The sequence below is a fragment of the Equus quagga genome, chromosome 7 (genome assembly GCF_021613505.1).
Source record: "Equus quagga isolate Etosha38 chromosome 7, UCLA_HA_Equagga_1.0, whole genome shotgun sequence".
NCBI lineage: Eukaryota > Metazoa > Chordata > Mammalia > Perissodactyla > Equidae > Equus > Equus quagga.
Genome location: NC_060273.1, coordinates 52,960,440 through 52,983,029, shown reverse-complemented (window position 1 = coordinate 52,983,029; position 22,590 = coordinate 52,960,440).

Sequence of the window (22,590 nt, the reverse complement as noted above, 5' to 3'; positions counted from 1 at the left end):
TGTGTAAGGGACCCCCTCCCATTCTCATTCCTGTCATTGTGGAGCATCACTTTCTTTGGAAAACTTCCCTGAGCCTCCAAATGTGGCTTAGGGGTCCCTCCTAAGTGCATCCAGGGGGTGCTGCACCTCCCCCTCATGTAGCACCAACCAGAAGTGGCCACTCGATGGCTCATGTCTCCCGCTAGAAGGGGTCTCCCTAAGGGCAGGTCAACACGGTGTCTCTAGGAGTGTCAGGGCACCTGGCACACATGAATGAATGAGCCTCATGAGGCCCACCTGGCCCAAAGACGAGGTTCTGCTGTCAGGAACCCTGGGAAACCACAGCACATGCGCATTTTCCTTTCTTATTGTCCAGACTTGGTGACTCTTCAGCTTCCTTGCTAATTTCTCCTAAAAAGCGACTGGGGGATCTGTAGCCTCAGCCTGGGTTGATAGCATCAGAAACACATGTGTCGAGAGCACTCTCGATTGCAAGCAAGGAAACCAGACTTCCTATGACACAACTGAAACGGCATCGGGGATTTTGCCTCTCCAGGAAGACTCTGAGACACCCTTGTTTAGAAAGAAGTGACTCTGTCCCTGTCTAGTCAGCAGGCAGAGGTTGGGGAGGTACTGAGAAGGGCCATAGGGGGACAGTGGCTTCATACATGTGCTCGACCCAAATCCCTTCAAGTTGTCTGTTACCTCCATATTTTATTTTGTTTGAAGAAAGTTGTGACTTTTTTCTACCTACAAAGGTAAAACACAGCCATTATGGAAAGATTAATAGAATACAAACAAGAAAAAAGAATAATAAAATAATTAAACACTTTAAAATTTTATTTCCTTTTTAAAAAAAATCTTTCACACTGTCAAAATGGTATCATACTCTTCACACAATTTTTTATAGGCTCTTTTTCTTTTTAATACATGCAACATATTAGGAACGGCTTTTCATGTGGTTGAATGTCACCCCAAAGCAGCTTTTTTAAATGGCTGCAGAGTGTCCTGTGGTGTGCAGGTATTTATTTCAATAATTCCCTATGGTTGGATATTTAGGTTGGTTCCCAATTTCACTATCATAAACAACTCAGAAATGAGTGTTCTTTTAGCTAAACTGCAGCACAGAGCCGGGATTATTTCTTTGGAACAATGGCAAAGTAGACTTGCCGAGTCAAGGACACGAACTTGTATAATTTTGCTACTTCTCACCCCATTGCTCTCTACCAACAAAGCTTCCATTTTGGCTCCTGCCAGTAGCGCACGAGGGTGTGTATTGTCATTCTGTGGCTCCTCCTCCTGCCAAGGCTGCCTTCTATGTTCCCTTAAATGGCTTTCACTGGGACAATGGATGGTGGGCCATGCAGTTGCCTCCAGTACCCCCCTGGGAAAAACGCCAGAGAAACCTCAATAATCTGGTTTATGCTAAGGATGGCCGGGAGGACATCAGTATCACAGTTGGAATAATGATTTAAAAATGCCATGACAGTCCTATCAACCCTACCAACACAGCTTAGAGGTGATAGACTCTGGGGTGACACAGACTTGTTTCTGAATCCTGAACTTGACGTGGGCAAGACCTTGCTGAGCCTCAGTCCTCTCAGTTGTGAAACAGAATCATAACGCCACATCCTGATGCGGTTCTTGAGAATTAAATGTAATCAGCTACGTAAAACCCACAGCACAGAGTACCAAGTAAGCCCCCAGCACACAGTAGCTAGAACTGTTATTAAATAAGCACAATAATTTGAGCCAATATAACAAAATTTTTTATTATTTAGGGCCTTGAAGAGACCTGTTAAACTGCTATGAATGATTTCTAACTAGTGTAACAAGTGTTCTCATGGGAGGAGATGCCCATATGAGCTAATTTCCTTAAATATTTACTATATTCTGTTTCGTGATTCAGTGTTTCTTAACATTCCTTGTAAAGTTTATTTTGGCTTAACAGGTCCTCTTTTCATCAAGCTTGCTCTAGCCAGCCTTTACCATGACAAGGGAAAAGCAACCTCAGGCCTGGCCACCAGGTCAGAGACTTTCTGGCTGGGGAGCATGGGGAAACGCAGATCCTTGGGTCTCACTGAGTCCCTGGCTCAGATGGCCAGGTAGGCCCCAGGGGTCTGTCCTTTAGCAAACTCCAGGTAATTGTTATAGCTAGCTGGGCCCCAGACTGCAAACTGGCATTGGAAATGCTAGGAGGTGACCATAAACTGGATATTTGAGGACTTCTGGAAAAAAGGATGCCATTTTTGTTTCCTTCTGGTGAGGACGTTAATCGAAGCATCAATTCTATTACATTCAGAAGAGAACATGGTCTTGGGTCTTTTAAGAAGGTTAATCCTTAGTTTTATACCTTCTGCTGTGATGTTCTATTTTTCTTTCCATCCTAGACCAACCTCTCAGGGGGCCCATGAAGGCTTCTGGTTCCTAGTGTCGGCTGGGCAGTAGAGCCCAGAGTTCCACATCCTCCTCTGAGGACACAGTCATTCTGGAGGGTGTGCTGTTACCCACTTAAATGCCCTTGGGCAATATAGGCGTTGCCTCCAACAGCAGGCCACAGTGCTGGCTCTGACTGCAGAAGTCGTGCATTACAAACATTTGTTCATAACTGGCCACTGGGTCTGGAAAAGAGAGAGCATTTAAAGTGAGTTCTACCCCGGCTCTTTCAGGTCCTCCCAGGACTGTTTCATTTTATCTTTATTTAATTTTCATCAAGCTATGTCCTTCTATTTTATTTTAAGTCAGAGTTTCTAGTTTTACTCTTCCTTAAAAGTTTCCATATATCTGCCCCAGCCATGGAATTAATTATTTGGGTACCAGGCCCTCTATCAGGCATTCGTACAAATTATTTCAAATTCTTAAAACAATTTGGCAAGGTTCGCGCAGGGGCTGGTTGCCACTTCTGGCTGTCCAGCATCACCACCCTCCTTCCAATTAGCACCTTGTGTGTCCCTTGGGGTTGCTCCTATCAGTGCAGTCACAGGGGGAGGGGTGTGTGTTGCACTGCAGAACCAGAGTGGCTCATTTCCCCACCCCTTTCCTCTATTAATGTGGCCCATCAGACACTGGGCCAGGATTTTGAGCTTTGAGCATGTGATGCAGACAGAGACGTGGGCTCAGCTGGAACATCTGGAGCAAATGTGTGTGCATCCCCTGGCTCCAGAGGTGAGACCCTGCTCTGTGGGTCCTGTAGCCTGGCCCTCTGTGATCCCACAGCCGCTGCCCACTTTCTAAGCCTGTTTGTATTCCCGTGAATTCTTTGAGTCCCCAGCCCCAAGAACTGTGTGCATGTCATTTGTTGCTTAATGTAGAGTGAGTTTCTTCTGCTTGTAACCAAGAACCTAGTCTGATCTCCAGGGGTTGTTGACCCCAGTTTACAGATAAGGAAGTTCAGCTCTGGGTTAGAGCTCTAAGCAAAAAGTTCCCCTCCTCCTCAAGAACTCATGTATCAAGAAATACCCATGGGGCTGGCCCAGTGGCATAGTGGTTAAGTTTGCATACTCCATGTCGGTTTGGATCCTGGGTGTGGACCTACACGCCACTCATCAAACCATGCTGTGGCGGCATCCCACAGAGAAGAACTAGAAGGACTTACAACTAGAATATACAACTATGTGCTGGGGCTTTGGGGAGAAAAACAAAAAAAGAGGAAGACTAGCAACAGATGTTAGCTCAGGGCCAAGCTTCCTCACCAAAGAGCATACCTTAAAAAAAAAAAATGAAACACCCAGTCCAGGCTGGGCGAGGCTGGATCTGGAGCCCTGGTATGCAAAAAGAAGATGACTCTTTGGTTTGATTTCCTCACTGAGGGCTGCACACTGGTTTGTTTCCTGAGTTGTGGATCCACCATGGCCAAATCCAGGTTCACACAGAGGGGCAGCTTGATATCGTGCAGAGTTCCACTAGCGATTTGAGTTAGCACACAGATGAATACACACATTTTAAACATGTAAGTATTGTGTGCATGCACACACAAACACACATATTGCTCTGTGTTAGAAAAATACGGTTAGCTCCTCTAACTCGTGATTTCATGTGATGTTGCTCAGAAAGAGGAAAAGATTTTTTGAAGGCAAAAAAAAATAAATTGAATTAAAATAAAATAGTAAATAAACAGAAACAACTGTGGTTAGTCTTAGAAAAGACAAAACTACTGCTGGTGAGGCATGAAGGTCTGAAATTTGAGATGCCAGCAGAGTGGGAAGAACCTCTGGGGAGAGTGTCAGGCCAGATTCTTGTCCCGGATGTGTCAACCCGAGGGACGAATCTTCTCGGCACCACCTCTCCGATTGTGATGGGTGATCTTTAAGCTTCTGCTTGCTATTGGCCATCTATCCTTTATCTGCAAGTATCAGCAAAACCACACCTGGGCAAGAGCTAGCTTTCCTTGTCCAGTGTCTAACAAGCAAATGATAGTGGCAAGTTGAGGTTTTTCTGATTATATAAAGGGAAGTTCCAGGAAGACCATGGATTAGAAAATCAGAGTTCTGGCTGGCATTAACCCAAGGGCATAGGCAAAGCACGTCCTCCCGGTGTTGGAAAAGCTCACTTCTGAGCCACCTTCTGCCTGTTCATTGTTTCCTTCCAAACTTCATTGAAAATTTCTTATTAACCACTTATCAAGTGCCAGACGTCGTGCTGTGTGCTGGCCCTCCACAATGCAACACCCAGTCCTCGTCCTCCTGAGAGAGGCAGGAGAGGAATCTGTCCCTTGCGGCTCACTGGTGTAGGTGCAGAGGGCCAGAGGCGCAGAGGGACGCTGACCTTTCTGCGCATTGTTGGGGAGGGCTGAGGGGCTGTGTGTAAGCCAAGTGGGCATTTGCAAGCCTCCTCCGTTTACTATTTGCCTTTGGGCAAATCACTTAATTTAACTGGACCTTTATCTCCTCATTTGTAAAATGGGACTAGAAATACTCTCCCAGATTCAATTAGATAGTATATTAAAAGGGAAAAGGCTTCAAAACGTTTCATTGTATGTATGTACCACATTTTCTTTATCCATTCATCCATTGTTGGACATTTAGATTGCTTCTACTTTTGGCTGTTGTAAATACTGCCTGAGAGAACATGGGAGTGCAGATTATTCAGCCTGAAAAAAGAAGGAAATCCTGTACGCTATAGCATGGATGGACACTGAGGGATGCGCATTATGCTAAATGAAATAAGCCAGTCACAGGAGGATAAGGACTGCGTTATTCCACTTACATGCGGTATCTGAAGAAGTAAGTACTACTCAGTAGAAGCAGACAGCAGAATGCTGGCTGCCGGGGGCTGGGACGTGGGAAATGGGGAGTGACTGTTCAATGGGTCTCGAGTTTCAGTCATGCAGGATGAAAACGGTGCAGAGAGCTGCTGTCCAGCAAAATGCAGAGAGTAACACTATTGGCCTGTACACTTAGACACTGGCGAAGAGGATAGATTTCGTGTTATGTGTTTCTTATCACAATAAAAAAAGGGAAAGGCCTTAAGCAAATAATACTTATATTCTTTACGAATATTTACATTTGCAGTGAACATATAAAAACATGGAGGAAGGCTGCCTACCAACCTTTGGCATGCAGTTGTTTCTAGGAAGAGAGAGAGAGAATTAGGGGGAGGACTCCAACATATTTGTAAAATTTTAGTTCTTAAAACAAAAGGATCTGAAGCCAAAGGGGCAAAATGTTAATTTGTGAGATTGGAGTGGCGAGTGGGATTTATCGTCTTCTGTTATGTTTGAAATATTTAACAATAATAATTAAGAAAAAGAAAGTGCTTATATTATGTTTGAAATATTTAACAATAATTAAGAGTAAGACAGTGCTCAAGACAGCGTTGCCACATAGAAGGACCCAAAAAGTGGCAGCCAAACAATACAGATAAAAATGCAAAGCCTGTGCAGAAATCCAGAAGACGTCTAGAAGCAAGAGGGAGTATGCTGTGCTTCTAGAAGAGCTCATGCATCAGGAGGCTGATTAAGGAAGTAGGGCTGGATCACAAAGAGCCCTCCCACGTCGAAGTACACACTACGAAGGCGGCTTCAGTCCTGGAGACCCACCCCCCTGGTCTAGCATGGAGCAAAATGACATCCCAGCTCCAAAGCCCGCTCCATTATCAGGGACTATAGAGCAAAGCAACGGAACTCTCATGTATGGTCGGTGAGACTGCAAAATGGTACAGCGACTTTGGAAAAGTTTGGTAGTTTCTGATTAAGTTAAATACTCACTTAGCATATGAACTAGCATTCCCATTCTAAGACATTTGACCTAGAGAAAGAAACCTGCATGCAAACGTTTATAGCAGTTCTATTCATAATTGTCAAGAAATGTAAATAATCCAAATGTCTTTCAACGGGTGAATGGATAACCAATGGTTGTAGGTCCGTACCGTGGAATGTTACTCTGCACTGTTTTTCTTGCATTCTTTTTAGAATGAACTGCTGATACATGCAGCAACTTGGATGAATCTCAAAGGTGTTATTCTGGGTGAAAGAAATCAGTCTCAAAATGTTATGTCCTATGAGATTCCATGTATGTGACATTCTCAAAAAGACAAGACTCCAGTGGAGGTAGAGCTCATGAGTGATTGCCAGGGACTAGGGATGGGGGAGGGGATGGCTACAAAGGGAGAGCAGAGGGAGCTTTTCGGATGTTAGAACCTGTTCTGTATCATGCTTGTGGTGGTGATTACACAAACCTAGATCTTATAAAATCCAATATTACTGTATGTTAATTTAAGAAACAAAATATTTTAAATCCCAAAAGTAATAGCATACTTTGAAGGTGGTCAGCCACCACTACCAACACCTCTGAATTGAGGAAAGAAGACTAAATGCTACGAGCAAAAGATTAGATATTTCTTACAAAACATTTAGAACTTACATTCTTCCATCCATCCAACCAGCCAATCATCATGAGTTGTTCTGACGAGCACACATCCAGTGCTCATGGAATATGCAACACGAAGCAGAAGGAAGATGTGGAAAAAATGACAAAGTGTGATGAGTGTCAGCAAAGAAGTACGTTGATGACTGAAAGACGGAAAAATTTCTGAAGCAGTTTCCACTTAGGCCAGAACCTGCCAGATTCATATCAAATCCAACAGCTTTCAATTATTCTTCCCCTTGGGCTGTCCCTATGCAGCTGTCTGCACATTGGCACAAAATATCTAATTTTGCGTACTTGCAAAATGTGTAGTAGTTACGTTATTTTGCATATACCTTATAAAATAAGACATATCTGTCTTCAACTGCAAGTTGACTTTATGTGAAATGCAAGTCTGATGTATGCGTCTGTACTGGGAAATGGACAACTTCAGTTTCAGTGTGTGAAGCTGGTGTCCCTCTTACAGAGATAATTGGCATAAAAGGGAACTGGGAGATGAGAATGGAGACAGAAGGTCAACAGAAGAAGAGGAAGAGTGGAGGCTTGTTTATTCTTTTTGTTTATTTATCTTTATTTATTGCATTGAAGCTCTAGAAGCAAGGCTGGCCTTCAAGCCAGCAAATGTGGGGGCACTGCCTACGTGTGCTGGACGAGATGCTGCCATGGCCGAACCAAGACCTATGATCTCGAGACTGGCAAAGAGCCTTGAGACATGTCCATTCAGTGTGCAAACAAATGGATTAAACACCTATGCTTATTTCCTTTTTGTGATTGACAGGACTTTTTTGTGATTTGGGGACCCCAGTGGGGCCCAGAAGGCAGAACCCAGAAGTTGCATACAATGGACACTTGAGATGAGGACCAGACAAGGCACAAACCATATTCCTTCACTTGTGTGTCACCTGCAACAAAATAAAATAAATTTGCTGATTTGTTTTGAAATGTATATTAAAAAAAGAAGATGGATTGATGGATAGATAGAGGGATGATTAATTGGTGAATAGATATGATGAAAACAAATTTAGACCCTCAAGGAGGTGGAGCATACTCCCCACTCTTCACGTGTGGGCTGTGCATAGTGACTTCCTTCCAGTGGGTACATGCGGAAAGGGAGGAAAGAGTAACTTTAGCCTGACAACACTATCTCAGCCAGGTAATCAAGACCAACATCAACAGTGATAAGGTATGTCGATAGTATGTACCCTTGATAAGATGTGATGTAAATGGCATTTTACCTCTGTGTTCTTTCTTCCAAAGACCCATAACCCCAATCTAATCCTGAGAAAGTCATCATATTCACAGTAGGCAAGATCCGGAAACAACCTAAGTGTCTGTCTCCAGATGAACGGATGAAAAAGAAGAGGCGTATATACACAATGGAATATTATTCAGCCATGAGAAAGAAGGAAATCCTGACATTTGCAGCAACATAGATGGAGCTTGAAGGCATTATGCTAAGTGAGATAAGTCAGACAGAGAAAGACAAATCCTGTATGACATCACTTATATGTAGAATCTAGAAAAGCCAAATTCATAGAAACGGAGAGTAGAATGGTCATTGTTAGGGGATAGGAGATGGAGGAAATGTTGGCCAAAGGGTACAAACTTCCAGTTATAAAATGAATAAGTCCTGGAGAGCTAATGCACAGCATGGTGACTACAGTTAACAATGCTGTATTATATACTTGAAAATTGCCAAGAGAGTAGATCTCGGATGTTACCACCACAAAGAAGAAACGATAATTATGTGAGGTGATGGAGGTGTTGACTACTGTGGCAATCACTTCACAATACATACGTGTATCAAAACAATACATTGTACATCTTAAACTTACACAATGTTATAGGTTAATTACGTCTCACTAAGGCTGGAAAAAATAAATTATTCATTAATTAAAAGAAGAAAAGAAAAGAATCACACAAATCCCAATTGAGGGACATTCTACAAGATAACTGACCATTATTCCTCACACTGTGGAGGTTATTAAATACAAAGAAAATCTAAGAAACTGTCACAGCCAAAAGGAGCCTAAGGAGATGGGACGGCAAATTGTAGGGTGGTGTCCTGAATGGGGTCCTAGAACAGAAAAAGGACATTAGGCAAAAACTAAGGAAATCTGAAAAGAGTGTGGATGTTAGCTAATAAATCATGCACCTATGCTGGTTCATTATTTGCTATTATCATTAGTTCTTGTGACAAATGTACTATACTAATGTATGATGTTTGTAATAGGGGAGACTAGCTACCTGCGAACTCTGCACTATCTTCCCATTTTTCTGTGAATCTAAAACTATCCAAAATTAAAAATTTATTCAAATAAATAAGCTTAGTAAAATCTTAATGGGAGAACCAAAGTGGTGGATATATTGGTGCGCACTGTAAAATTTTTTCAGCGTTATTGTGTGTTTGAAATTATTCATAATTAAAAAAATAAACTTGTAAGTGTTTTGTTTAAACTGCAGGGTTGGAAGATCCTGAAAGGCTTCAAGCAGCTAGCAAGCAAACAAAGGATTATAAATTAAAACGAACTGTATAGTACTAATAAGGATATGCAAATTGCCTCCAGGGTTGTCCTCACTAGGTACACTGTGTTCATTCTTTGTATTACTCAATGTAAAATAATTTATAAGGATATTAATAACTTCACCATCAACTTTGGTTCCCACAACCCTGGTTTTTAAGTTTCTTAATCACAATTTCTCCTAAATGCCCCACAGTTAGAGAGATGCTATATATTTACATATTTCCGCAGATGACCTATTATCCTATTTCACAGAAAAAACTGAGGCTCTCAGAGAGAACTCACCCACTTCCTGTCCTCCTACCTGCAAACCTATTTATAACATTCCCACCCTCCCCCACTCCTTCCAGACTCAGAGCTATTCAGGGTTGACGCCTCACCCTGTCCTTTATCCTCTCTTCCTAATTCTTCCAGGACATTCACATTTCCAGCAATTATTTCATTTCTTTCCCAAATCTTCAAATCTTCTGCACCAACTCTTCTTTACAGCCCCAAAAGCCTGTGAGAGTCATCTCTAAGCAAGGCACCGTGTCCTCCAAAAGCAAAACAAGCCAACGGTCACAAAGTCCTCTCTGTGCCTCTGCTCCCCTCCTTTCCCACAGCCAAGCTTCTCCGGGGGGCAGTCTACACTTGCCATCTGTATGCATATTCCTTCCTCAGGGCCCAATTCTGCACTGAAAACCCTCTGGCAAGCTTACGGGTAACCCCCCCAAGGCCCACACCAGCAGCCTGGACTTCCAGCAGCAGGTGACACTCATGACCTCGTGCCTGCAAGACATTCTCCCCTCCTCTGGCTCCCAGGACCCTCTCTCCTCCCTTCACCCCTTTGGCTGATCCTTGTCAGCCTCTCTTGCTGGTTCCTTTTCCCCTGGTCACCCTGATAAATATCAGAACTCTGTCCTGACCTTCTTATTACACCCTAACACACTCTTCCCGCATGATCCAACTCCTCCCAAGGCCGCCATCCCTGACAGCTCCCAGATCTGCACCTCCCTACGTAATACCAAGAGCTGACATGTAACTTGTTTTGAGGACCTACTATGCACTAGACATCGTTTAAGCACTTTACATAAGTTGTCTCGTCTTGTCTTTACAATAACCCTAGGAGGGTGGAACTATTATTTTCATTCCATTTTACTGAGCACAGAGAGGTCAAACAACTTGCCCACGTTCACACAGCTTGAAGCCAGGATTTGAACTCAGAACTATGCTGTAACCACCACACTATGATCCTTGCAGAGCATCTCCACCTGGAGGCTCTTCGTCTGCCTCAAACTCAAGATGCCCTAAACGGAACTCACAATCTTTTCCCCCCCAGATTGTTCCTCTTGTGTTTTCAGAGGAGGCCCCAGGCTCGGTGGGGCCTGAAGATTCTATAATTGGACAGAGAGGGGCTCTTTAAGAAACAAACAAATAAAAAGAAAATAGTGAATACAAAATCAGGTTCAAGGGCTTAAAAGTGGCCCATGAAAGTGAGGGATCCTGACACACAACCTTCGTTAGCTTCATGGCGAACCCCTCTCATACACTCTGGATTCCAGTGACGAGCATCCAGTCACTGCTGCTGGAGACCTGGGAGCCTTCCTCTCCTTCCGTTTCCTCCCCTTTCCCGTCCTCATCCATAAGGAATCAAGGATGCCAGCCTATCAAATCTCTCTTCCTTACATGTCTGGGGGCTCTGTCTACCCACTCCTATAAACCATCTTGACATGGCTCAGGTCCTCAATATCTCTCACTTGGACCACTGCCATGCTATAGCCCCGTTCTAGCTTCAGCCTGGACTTTCCCCAACACATTTCCTGTGCTGCAGCAGGGCGCCTATCAGAAACACACATCTCATCAGCTCTCCTACGACTCCCCACTGTCCTCTGGCTAAGGTCTAAATTCCTTAGCCTGGTATTGCCTGACTCTGGTCAGCCTTGACAGGCCTATTTCTCACCATGTTCTCCTTTTGTTCCTTTCTTAAGCAACAATTCTTGAGTACCTATTCTTCAGTTATCATCGAGTGCCAATAATAGAGTACCTAGACGTGAAACACTGGAGATGCCTAAGCAAAAAACACATGATCTCCCATACCTATGTCCTGCCACACCAAACAGCTTGCAGTTTCTAGACTGTGTAAGACTGTGTTCGGCCTCTTTGCCTCTTCCTGGGCTCCAGGGAAGGCTCTTAAATTTATTGATCACCTGACTAATCTCCATTTATCCTTCATGGCTCAAAGCACCACCTCCCTTACAGGATGTTTCCTGACCATCATCTGCCAGCAAAAATGGATCCCTTCCTTCTTTCTACCCCAGACATGCTTCTTTCTTCTCCCAGAGCACCTATTCTACCTCGTTGCATCTACCTGACTATGAAAAGATCTCATTTACTTCACAATGAACTCTTTGAACAAAGAGACAGCATTCTATCATCTCTATATCCCCACTGGGACCTGGCATGTAGTAAAGACTATTTATACATCCATCCATCCACCTGTCCATCCAACCTTCCATCCATCCATCCATCCGTCCATCCACCCATCCGTCCATCCAATGAATATTTCTAAATGTTCTCAGTATGCCAGCTGTCTCTCCAGGCCCTGTGGATACAGGGAAGAACAAAACAGCCGAGGCCCCTGTTCTCAGTAACTCTACATTCTAACGGGAGGCATGGACAATGGAACTAAAAGAAACACATATGCAAGAAGGGTGAGCGAGAAGCACTGTAAAGTAAGTTAACCAGAGCGATGTCACTGAGGGTGCTACTTTAGCAGGAATGGTCAGGTCAGTCACCTTACGAGAAGGTGGCATTTGTGATGAGACCCAAATGGTAAAAAAGGAACAGCCAAGCAAAGAGAGGCAGAAAGTTCTGATGTGAAAACCAGCTTTGAGTGTTTGAGGAACAGAAAAGAGCAGAGTGAGCAGGGCGTGGAGGGGGCGCGGAGTGGGAGGTGAGGCTGGAGAAGTCTACAAGGACAGGCTCATACAGCTTTTTGCGGGCTGTGGAGAGGAGTCTGGATTTCATTCCAAATGAGTTAGATGCATAAGCACAGTCATGCATCACTTAAAGATGGGGACATGTTCTGAGAAATGTGTCATTAGGTGATTTCGTCCTTGTGCGAACATCATAGCATATGCTTAACAAACCTAGATGCCTAGCCTACTACACACCTAGGCTGTATGGTACTAATCTTATGGGACCACTGTCATGTGCGTGCATTGTTTTGAATTTAGTTTGTCTGTGGCATGTCTCTGCATTGAGCCGTCAGCACCGCCTTTACCTGGTCCTCTGCTCTGACCACCTGGTGTCAGGAAAGACAGCCTTTGCCCTGAGCTCCAGGCTCGATGCTGTTGCACAGGCTGAACTGGCCACCTGGGCTCCAGACCCCATCTCGGAATCAGGATGGAGGGACAGAGAGCGCCTTGCCTGGAAACAGCCCAGGGCTAGCCCTCACCTCCTGGTGCAGGACTGATTCTCTTGCAATCCCTCAAGGCTCCTGGGTGAGGAGTGAGGTCACAGACAAGGGGTAGAGGTGAGAGCAAGAGAGCCAGAGACAGTGCGGCTGGTTCCCAGAGAACTTGGAAAACCCAGGAAGTTCGGCAGTAGTCAGACCAGTTTTCAAATATTTTTTCTACTATTCATCTCTACATGTATGACCTTGGACAAGTCACTTCACCTCTCAGCCTCAGTTTCCCCACCATGACATGGGGACACAGGTACCTATGTTGTTGGGTTTCGGGGAAAGAGTAAATAAAAGTTTGGTAATATAGTGTGTTTCAACAAACATTATTTGCTCTCCTTTTCTTGCTTTAGACAAAGTGTAAGCAAACTTGTTACCTAGAAATTAAGTTGTACCATTAGAAAGCGCCTTTGTTCTTCGCTCCTGTTCTACCACAGTTGAGAAAATGGCACAAATCACATGGTGGGTCTCAGTGCCCTGTTTTGTCTATATCCAAGTTGATATTTCCCTTTTGCAGCAATAACAAAATTGCAAAACAAAAACAGAAGCTGCCTCATTTCTTCTTCCATCAGGATCCAGCATGACAACCTGATTGCCCTCCGGAGGCAAAGCTGCATCTCAGAACCACGGCAGAGCCTGCAGCAGGCACCAGGGCCTCTCGAAGGCTTTAGAAACCCAGGCGGACGAGAGGGCTGCGAACTCAGGACTGGAGTTCGACTGAGCCTCCTTGAACTGCGTTTAGGATACACTCCTCTTTCCCAACTTCACGTGGGAAGAGATCATTGAGCTTCATGCAGCTGAATTATTTTTTGTTCTCATTTAGTTCATTTTTTCTTCTCCTTTAAAAACAAAGTCTAAACAGACTTTGGGCCACACCAGACCATCTAGGAAGGGGGGGAATGGTTTGGGAGCAGGTTTTCTGAAAGCTCTGGTCCTGGGAAAGCTCAGCTCACAAAGTTTACTAGGAGGCCGACTGAGCAACACACACACACACACGTGTGCACATATACACACATCCCCTGGCCCCAGTTCTGCGCCACTTCCCCACCCCAACCTCAGGAAGTAGATTTCTCAACGGCAGGGCGGCAGGCCTGGGTATGAGTCATAGACAATCCCCTTTTTGTTTTGGGGAATAAGAGCTCCCTCTCCCTCTTGGGGCCAAAAGGGGTTGCTGAGAAAGATGTGGTCCTGCTCTAGAGGGAAATTCCCACGTCTGTACCGTGCCTTGGGGACACCATGGTCTCCTTGCCCAGCAATCTTGAGGGCAAGGATGCCCTTGTTCCTAATAAAGGCCCAAGTTCCCCGGCTGCGGGCTGATGTCTCTGGGGGTTCGTGCCAGGTGGCCTGGTGTATGGACAGTTGTGGGGGGCAGTGCAGGAAAGGAGGCCTAATCTGAATTGTGTGGGGTCCTCAGAGGAGTCTGCCCAAGGTCACACAGTGGGTGGGGAGGGAAGTGTGTGTGTACTCACACTTATGTACAAAGGGAAGGAATGGGCAGGGAAACTGAGACCTTTAACATTTAGCACCACAGCTGGTGACTGGCACTTTCCAACTTTCCTCCAGGAGCTGCTGCCTCTGGGAAGAGAATAAAGAGAACACCATGGCACATTCCCACGTGTCTGCCGCCATCCCTCTCCCAGCTCCCCCCGCACCTAGTCCGTGTGGGAGGAGGGTCAGCTCTGCTGTTCCCACAATGTTCTCCTTTTCCGTCCATCAGCTCGGGCTGAGCAAAGAAGTGGCGTCGGGGCCCTCCCTCCACAGCGCATCATGGCGGTAGGAGGGGAAAGGGCATGCTGGGGAGGGGACTCCCCCTGGATCCATGAGGGGTTCCCACAGCTTCGTGGGGATGGGGAAGACGAGTCTTCAGGAAGGCTCGGGCCAGGCATCTTCCATTCTCTTTCCTTTCTCAGGTGGAAATGATGCTTCCCAGTCCGGTGATCCACCTGCAGGCTGCCCCCAGCCTTGAAATGGATTACGAGGACAAAGACAGCAGGTCGGTGCAAAATGGCACTGGGCAGCCAAACCACAGGAAGAAGAGGAATTGACAGCCATTCAGCAAATGGAAGACACTTGACTGAACCCAGAAATGAGGCAGACGCCTATGCCTGACTTTTAGGAGGAAAAGGAACATGACAAACAGTTTTCTTAGAGAGGGTTTATCAGAAGAGAAAATGATTCATAGCATGCGTGCCAGGGTGGGCACACAGGGGGTCATTCTGAGTCCAGAGTCCTGGTCACCGGCATCCCCAAGCCCAGTGCCAGGAGTCCATGATGCCCTTTGCTGTATCGGCCAGGCTGCCATCTCAGAAAGATTCCTCCATGCGCGAGGAATGGAGCAACAAGGGTTTTCACTCACAGAACCTGAAACCCAAGAAACGTGAGACTCTGCTCCTCAGCCCATGGATTGACCGGGATTTTACTGTGTTTACCCCAGCAGAGGGCAGAGCAGCAGCGCTCTCTCCTCTCCCCTCCCCACCTCCAGGTCCACAGTAGAGGAAATGCTCCTTAGCAAAAGTGTGGCTTCTCCAGGGGTGGCGAAGCTGAAAGGCTGATTAGCTTCTGAGCCTTCCCTAGGTGTTACGAAGATCCTGATGTTAGTGCTTCAAGCGTCAGCAGTGGGGACCGTGCTAGGAGGTGCATAGGAACACGCGCGGGGGCTGAAGCCTCCCTCACCGGGGCTTTCCTCCATCCCTTATATGGTGACCTTGACCCCATTGAGATCCTATCTGGCCCCATTTCCTGCTGAGATCACTGCAACACCACACAACCTCTCCTCTTTTAGCAAAGCGGGGTCTGGCTGTTGTTCATGGGGTGGACCCCAGAACTGAAAAGAACAAGAATCAAGTGATGGTGTTTACGCCCTAGGAAATGTGCTGTTGCTCTAGAAAATTGTAGAAGCTCCAAATGTATTTGCCACACAAAGCTAAATTAGCAGAACAGCAGGTTTGGACCTGGAGACCAGGTCAGTCCCGCTGGCTGGAAGAAAGACTGTGCGGAATGCGGTTTTCCAGTTCCTGGAGCTTCTGGAGTTCCGAAACTCCCTCTCTGCCTGCCCTTGCTGCCCTGTTGTTAATCGTGGAGAAAACTCTGCCCTCACCTCCTCTTGCCACTGAGTTTCCTGCAGCCTCAGTTTATCTGTCAGTGAAATGGAAGACCCAATTTTAAACTTTCCCTACGGTATGAGAGAGCCAGCTGTGGCTCTCAGGGGCCTCTCTGCAGCCTCTCCGCCCCCTCGACTGCCCTCTCTCTTCCTCCCCTGCTTGTTCTCTTTTCCTCCCACTCTCCGGTCCTCTGTCCTCTGTCATCTCTCTGCCCTCTCCCAGTGGGAAGATGAAGACTGTGCCTCTTTCTCGTTAAGAAGTTTTGCTTTGCAGAAACACGACCAATTTATGATCCTGCCCGTCCCAGCTGAGGACAATGTTTATTTACATTTAGGAACATGAAGAAAGAGGCTTAGCTGTGTATTTCTGACGGCGGGGAAGATTACAGTGACATGGAAAAGCTGCCCGCACCAAGGTGCCGAGCTGGCGCTGGGCCCAGGGGTGAGGAGCTGGCGGGGAGGGCTTGGGGAGGGCAGGGTCAGAAGGGAGGAGCTCTAAAGTCCCTCCCAACTTCAGGGTTAACCGACTCAGATGTTCCCAAGCCAAGAAACAGAGACAGATGCACAGAGGGAAAGAGGGAAGCACAGCAAGACAGAGACAGAGAGACAAAGAGGGACCAGAGAGGAGAGAGGGCAAAAGTCGAAAGGCTAAGGGGAAAGAGAAAAGTGAGACAGTTCTTGAAAATTTTTCAAAATCACAAACAAAATTTGAAGAGAAGGGAAAGAGTTTAAGATTTCTTCATGCACATTGCCATTTTTGAGGGATTTCTCCTTATTTACTACTAAATAATAGAGCCCCAGGAGCAGGCGACCGCTAGGGAGCTTCCATAAGAACACGGCTAGTTAAGCACCAGGGTCCCCAGGCCTTTACTGCTGGCCTGCAAGGTGACTTGTACCTTCTGCGTTTTTCTGGGGTGCAGGGCGGCTGGAGACTGCAGCAGCCCAGACGCTGAACCTTGTTGTGGAGGCCGTGGTCATGGGTCATGGGTTGATCTGTCTGGGCTGCCTCATGTCCCTCTGTCCCCTATATCCCTGTCCTACTGCTGCCCCTAAGCTCAAGATGCTGTGTTAGAGGGGGCACCGTATAGCCCCAGGTGGAACCCTGGATCTGCCGCTCACGAGATGCGTGTCTGAACCAACTTTCTCAGTCTCTGGGAGCCTCGGTTTTCCCTTTGGAAAATGGAGATATTAATATCTCACAGGGTCATTACAAAAATTGCCAATAATATTAGTATACTATTAAACAAGGGAGCAAGTAATGGTTTCTGCTCATAGCTGACACGAACTGAACATCACACGGGACCTGTACTTTACACTCATGGTCCCAGTTGCTTCTCACATCCTCTCCACCAGGTGAGGACCACAATCATCCTCACTTCCTACACAATGCTTAGGAAGCCAAAGCCAAAAGTTCTTGCTGACAAGGTGGCTTCAAACTCTTTCCCTTTAGCAGCCAACACACCACAGGTGACCGGGCAACGTGAGCTTCCTTCCCCTCCCCCGCCCTTCAATGTTGTGGTTTTCTGTTTGGACGGCCTGTTCCCTGCAGCCGGAGCCCAGCCCTGCGTCGCCGCTGAGCCCTGGAGAAGCAGCTGGACCCTGGCCAGGGGTCGAGAGGCACCTGAGTCCCCGCTCCATCAGCTCATAGCTGGCTGAGGCATCTTGAGCAAAGTCATTTTCTCTCTCTGAGCCTCTCATTCCTCATCACTAAAATGGAGATGGAGGTGATGCTAGGGTCCTCCTGCCAGTCAGGCTGGTTGGAGGACCCAGGGTGGGAAGGCCGCATTATTAGTCCGGAGAAAAGCCCTGGCGCACAGGACGGGCAGAGTTCTCTTCGTCTCTCTCAGCACCGAGGAGTCTTGCTTTGACCCTTGGACCCTGGGGCCACAAGGGAGAAGACAGGCCCAGGCCAGCCTGTGCTGCATCCAGCTTTGGTGGGGGAAGAAGAGGGACCACACAGCCTGGAATTTACTCAAATCTGGGATTTAGGCCCCCGTTCCACTGGAAAAGCAGTCAAATTTCAGGATAAAACAAGCAAGCTGAGGACTCAGAAGCCTGGGGCTTCAAGTCTCTATCCTGTCCCTTACTAGCTGTGTGACCTTGAGCAAGTCACTGTCTCTCTGCACCCTAGTTTCCTCCTCTGTAAAATGGGAATAAAACCAGTGCTACCTCCAAGGCTGGATGGAGTAAGATAAGGCTCAGAAAGCATCTGCTCCAGCCTCCAGCGCACGACAAGTGCTTATCCGGCACCTCTGTGCAGAGCTCGGAGGCTGTGCTCCCGGCTTCCCATCCCCACCTGACTTGGGGTCCTCCCTGCCACCACTGCCCACAACTGAGTGCCAGAGCCACTCATGGGTGCAGGAAACGGAGTTTGAACAATGAAGGCTCTGTGCTGCTCATGGATTCTCTATTTAAATTTACTCACTCCTTAATTATCATCTCAGCAAGAAAGAAATGACCAGGACCAGCAGGGGTTGTCAAGGAGCAATTACTTGGCAATTTTCTTTTTTCCAATGGAAGCAAAGGAAGGCGGAGGAGCAGGGACACAGGGAGGGGCTCAGATTCCCCCCTACTTCTTCCTTTATCTGGACTTAATGTTCTCTGCCCATTGGCAGGGTTGGGTGGCTGCCTCAGCCAACTCAGTACTTCCCTTGGAGGGCAGACCACAGGGGTGGTTCTTATAGGGGGAGAAATGGGGTGCTGGCGCTGGATAGGGTATGTACCCATAGACTGACCTCTCTTTTCATTTCCCTCTTTCTTGAAAAGCCAAAGCAGAGCCTGCTCTCCCCTTCCCTCCTGGTTAACATTAACCTAGGGTGCATACCTATTTGGTAGATCTTTTATTTTTCTTTCCACATTTCCAAAAGTAGAAAGAACACTTGCACAGAGTTACCCAAGGTGCTTATCAAAGATTCAGACCCCAAAGCCTCACCCCAGACCTGCAAAATCAACATGTGCTGGCTGGGGTGGGCACTGGCATCTGCACTTGGTTAGCGGCCTGGGAGAGTCTGACAGGTGCTGGAAGCTGAGAGCCCTGGATGGGCTGTAAAGTCCTTGAGCCCATCCTGTTTCCACATGGCAGCAAGATGCAGGGGGGCCGAGCCCCATGTCCTACACTCAGCAAGTGACCAATGCCTCCTTGGGGAACTGAGCCTCCCATCTCTTGGATGCCCATGGTTACAGGCTTTGGAAGTGAATGTCAGATGCAGAAAAGGACAGCTGGAGACTTGCCTTGTCCTCTGTACAAAACGACAGAAAACAATACCTTGTTGTTGTCAGTGTCAGATCCAAAAGGACTCTGAGCAAGCAATTTCTAAGTATAAGAGCAAAAGAGTAGAGTCAGACTGCCTGGGCTTGAAGATCTGCTTCCACCGCCACTTGCAAACAAAACAACTTTGGATGTGCTGCAGCAGCTCTCTGTGCTTCAGTCCTCAACTGTAAAAATCAGATAATAATACAACCGTCCCCCTGGGAGGATAACTCAACACCACGTACACACACATGCACAGACACACGTGCACAATACCAATGCATACGTACGTGTGTCTGCACACACGTGGGACCTCAGAAAATGCCCAGCATGTATGAACTGCTAATTAGCTGCTATTTCTGATGGCTCACTATACACAAAGCACAGCGCTGAGTGACGTAGCTGGGTTTTCTCATTTAATCCTCACCACCACTCTGGCTGGTAGGCATGATTTTGTCCCATTTTATGGAGGAGGGAACTGAGACTCAAGGAGCTGCAGAACTGGTGCAAGGTCAAAGAAGCAGTCAGGTTGGAGACAGTGGTTTAGTGATAAAGTATTGACTGCCCTCTGAGTGCCGGGATCTATTCCAGGCATTGGGGATTTTGTGGTACCAAGAATGACAAGGTTCCTGGTCTCTTGGCAATCATCTGGTTGGGGGAGATCTGGAGACAAAATCGTCCGACTGCAGAGCCCACAGTTCTGACCAGTACTCATATTGCCTCCTTGGTGGGTGATGGGTCTTGTCATCACTGTCAAGCATACAGCCGAACCTCTCCCATCTCCCATCCCCGTGTCTGGGCTCCTGGGACTCTGCACTTGGTGGGACTTGCTGAGAAGAGCTCTGATGTCAGGAGGGGGGAGCAGGTTGAGGGTGGAATACACACCACCAGGTTCAGGGTGGGGGGTTGTAGGGTCTCAAAAACCATGAGTAGAAACAGGACTCATTTTACAGTCGAATCTAGACTTTACTGCCTGTGATTCATGAAAGCATTTTCCAAAGTCTGAGACCTCCCAATCACTGGAGGGAGGGCTACTCTCCTCCGCCCCCTGACCCGCATCCTCTTGGGGCAGAAGGGAAGCCACACCTGGCCAGGCGGGCTCAGGTAGCCGGTGGGAACTTGGGCTCCCTCTAGTGAGGGAGTGGGGGCAGGGCAGAAAACACCTGAGTCCTAGGCACAGTGCAGCCTCTGCAGGACTTCCTCCCCACCAAGAAGACAATGATGAGGTTGAATGAGTCCTGGTCAAAAATGGCCCCTCCCGTGGCTGCCAAGGATAGCAACAGCTTCCTGGCAGAGCCATCCTGGAACGCTCACTCTTCTGAGGTCCTCATCTCAAACCTGAATGTTCCCCAGCTGTGCACATACAGATTCCTGGGGTCTGACCCCATGGAGCCCCCCTCAGGCCTCCCTCTGGAGGCGGCCTCCTCACCATCCCTTTGGCCACACCTAGCATGTGCTGCCTCCTCTGCGGGCCTGCTGGGTTGGGCTTGCCTCTGGCCCCTATCTGCTCACCCCTACCCGAGGGTGGGCCATGACAGAGATTAGTCCTGAGCCCCATTTCCAGGCTCAGCTTCACCTCCTGGATGCCACCCCATAGTATTTTTGGAGCCACTTAGCATGCCAATGATTAGCAGACTATTACAACCAGATGCCTGGGCTCTGCTGAGTCAGCAGAGGGCCCAACAGCAGTGGGGAGCAGACCCTGGCCAGCATCTCTTTAAATGAGCCTTGTGACCTCTCAGGGCTGTGGTGTCCTTGTCTGAAAATTGGAACACAATGCTGAGGTTAAAAGGGACAAAAAATGAGAAAGCACTTTGGAAAATACAATGCACAAGCTGATGTTAGTATTTCTGTGATGTCTGAAACCAAGAAGTCAGCTGAGATGGCTTATCCCTTAAGACTCAGATGAGCTTTGCCTGAATGTCCCCCCACCAAGTCGTGGGCCCTTCCTGTCTCAGTCTCTCAGCTGCTGTGTAGACTGGCGGGAGAGGGCATCACAGGGCCGGGGCTCTTCCCAGTCACCTAGCCCCCTGGACACCTGCTTCCACTGAACTAGGCCAATTTAGGGACCTGCTTGGTTTCCATGAGCCCTGGTCCTATTCTACACCAAATCCATCCAAATTCGTAACTCAGTCCCTTCTCCTAATTCTCACTTAGAAAGAAAATCTGACAAGTCCCTTGTGTGTAGCCAGCTTCACAGGAGGTTTGCGGGCACAGAGGGAGCTCACCTCACAGCCACGCAGACGACTGAAAATTGAATGTTAGGACGCCTCTTCCTATCCATCCTTTGGCTGGGTCCGATACCTGGAGGCCAGCCTGCCTCTCCTCTTTCCTACGGCCTCTTCAGCTCTCTCCCATCCCAAATTCCTGCTTGTTCCTACAACAGAGAAGTTTAGATATCGATGTCTGTGTCTTCTGTCAACCGTTGTTTATCACGGTGACATTCAGGACCCATACCTCCACAAAGACAGGCCCTTCCCTAAGAGGAATCCAGGTGCCAGCTGGGGGGATAATAACTTCTTTCTCTCCACTACGTTTTTATTTCTCTCTGGACTCCCCTTCATCTGGGTGAGGGATAGGAAAGAATGAGGGCTGAAGGGACACTGCAGCAGGGGGTCACGTGGAAGGCTGCAGAGAGGGGCCCCAACGCCTCTCAATGTTCTGTCACGTCGTTATTTCTGAAGGGTCTTAGCTCCCCAACTGGAAGTCACCGGATCAAACTCAAGCATTGCCCATCTCCATGGCAGGGTCTTAATAAAGCTTTGTCCTGTGATGACGTAGTTCACAGACACTTTTGGGAATGTAGGACTCATGCCCTTTCTAACCTAAGCTGAAGCCCCAGAAGCAAAGGGGCCTTGGAAACTCCCCCAAGCCCATTGTGTCCAGTCCTTTGTCCCCCTGCTCTGGAACCTCTGAGGCCCAAGGACACCCATCTCTCAGACTCTTGGCCAGACACAGAGGCAAGAGATATGATTGGAGCATGTGGGTAAGGAGGTGAGACTTGCAGTACTTCCAGACTCCAGATAATTTCATGTGAGATAAGAACACCCTGAAGGGGCCAGTCGTGGGTTTCTGGTTCTTCATCTGTATAGTGGGCTTGATGGGCAACGTTATAACAATAACAACAACAGCAACTGCAAATAATAGTAGCTACCATTATTTGAGCACTTATTATGTGCCATGTCCTTACACGCATTTTTCCTAGAAAATAATAAAAACGATGCAAGTGCTATCATTACCCTCATTTTACAGATGGGGAAACTGAGGCGTAGAAGGTTGACTTTGTCTCAAGCCACGTAGCCAGCACGTGTAGGAACTGGGCTGTTACCATCACATGGCATGGCTTCTTTAACCAGCATTCCACTTAATGCTTGTAGACCTATTTGCAATTTAGAAATCAAGTTCTCATGTATTATTTCATTTACTCCTCACCT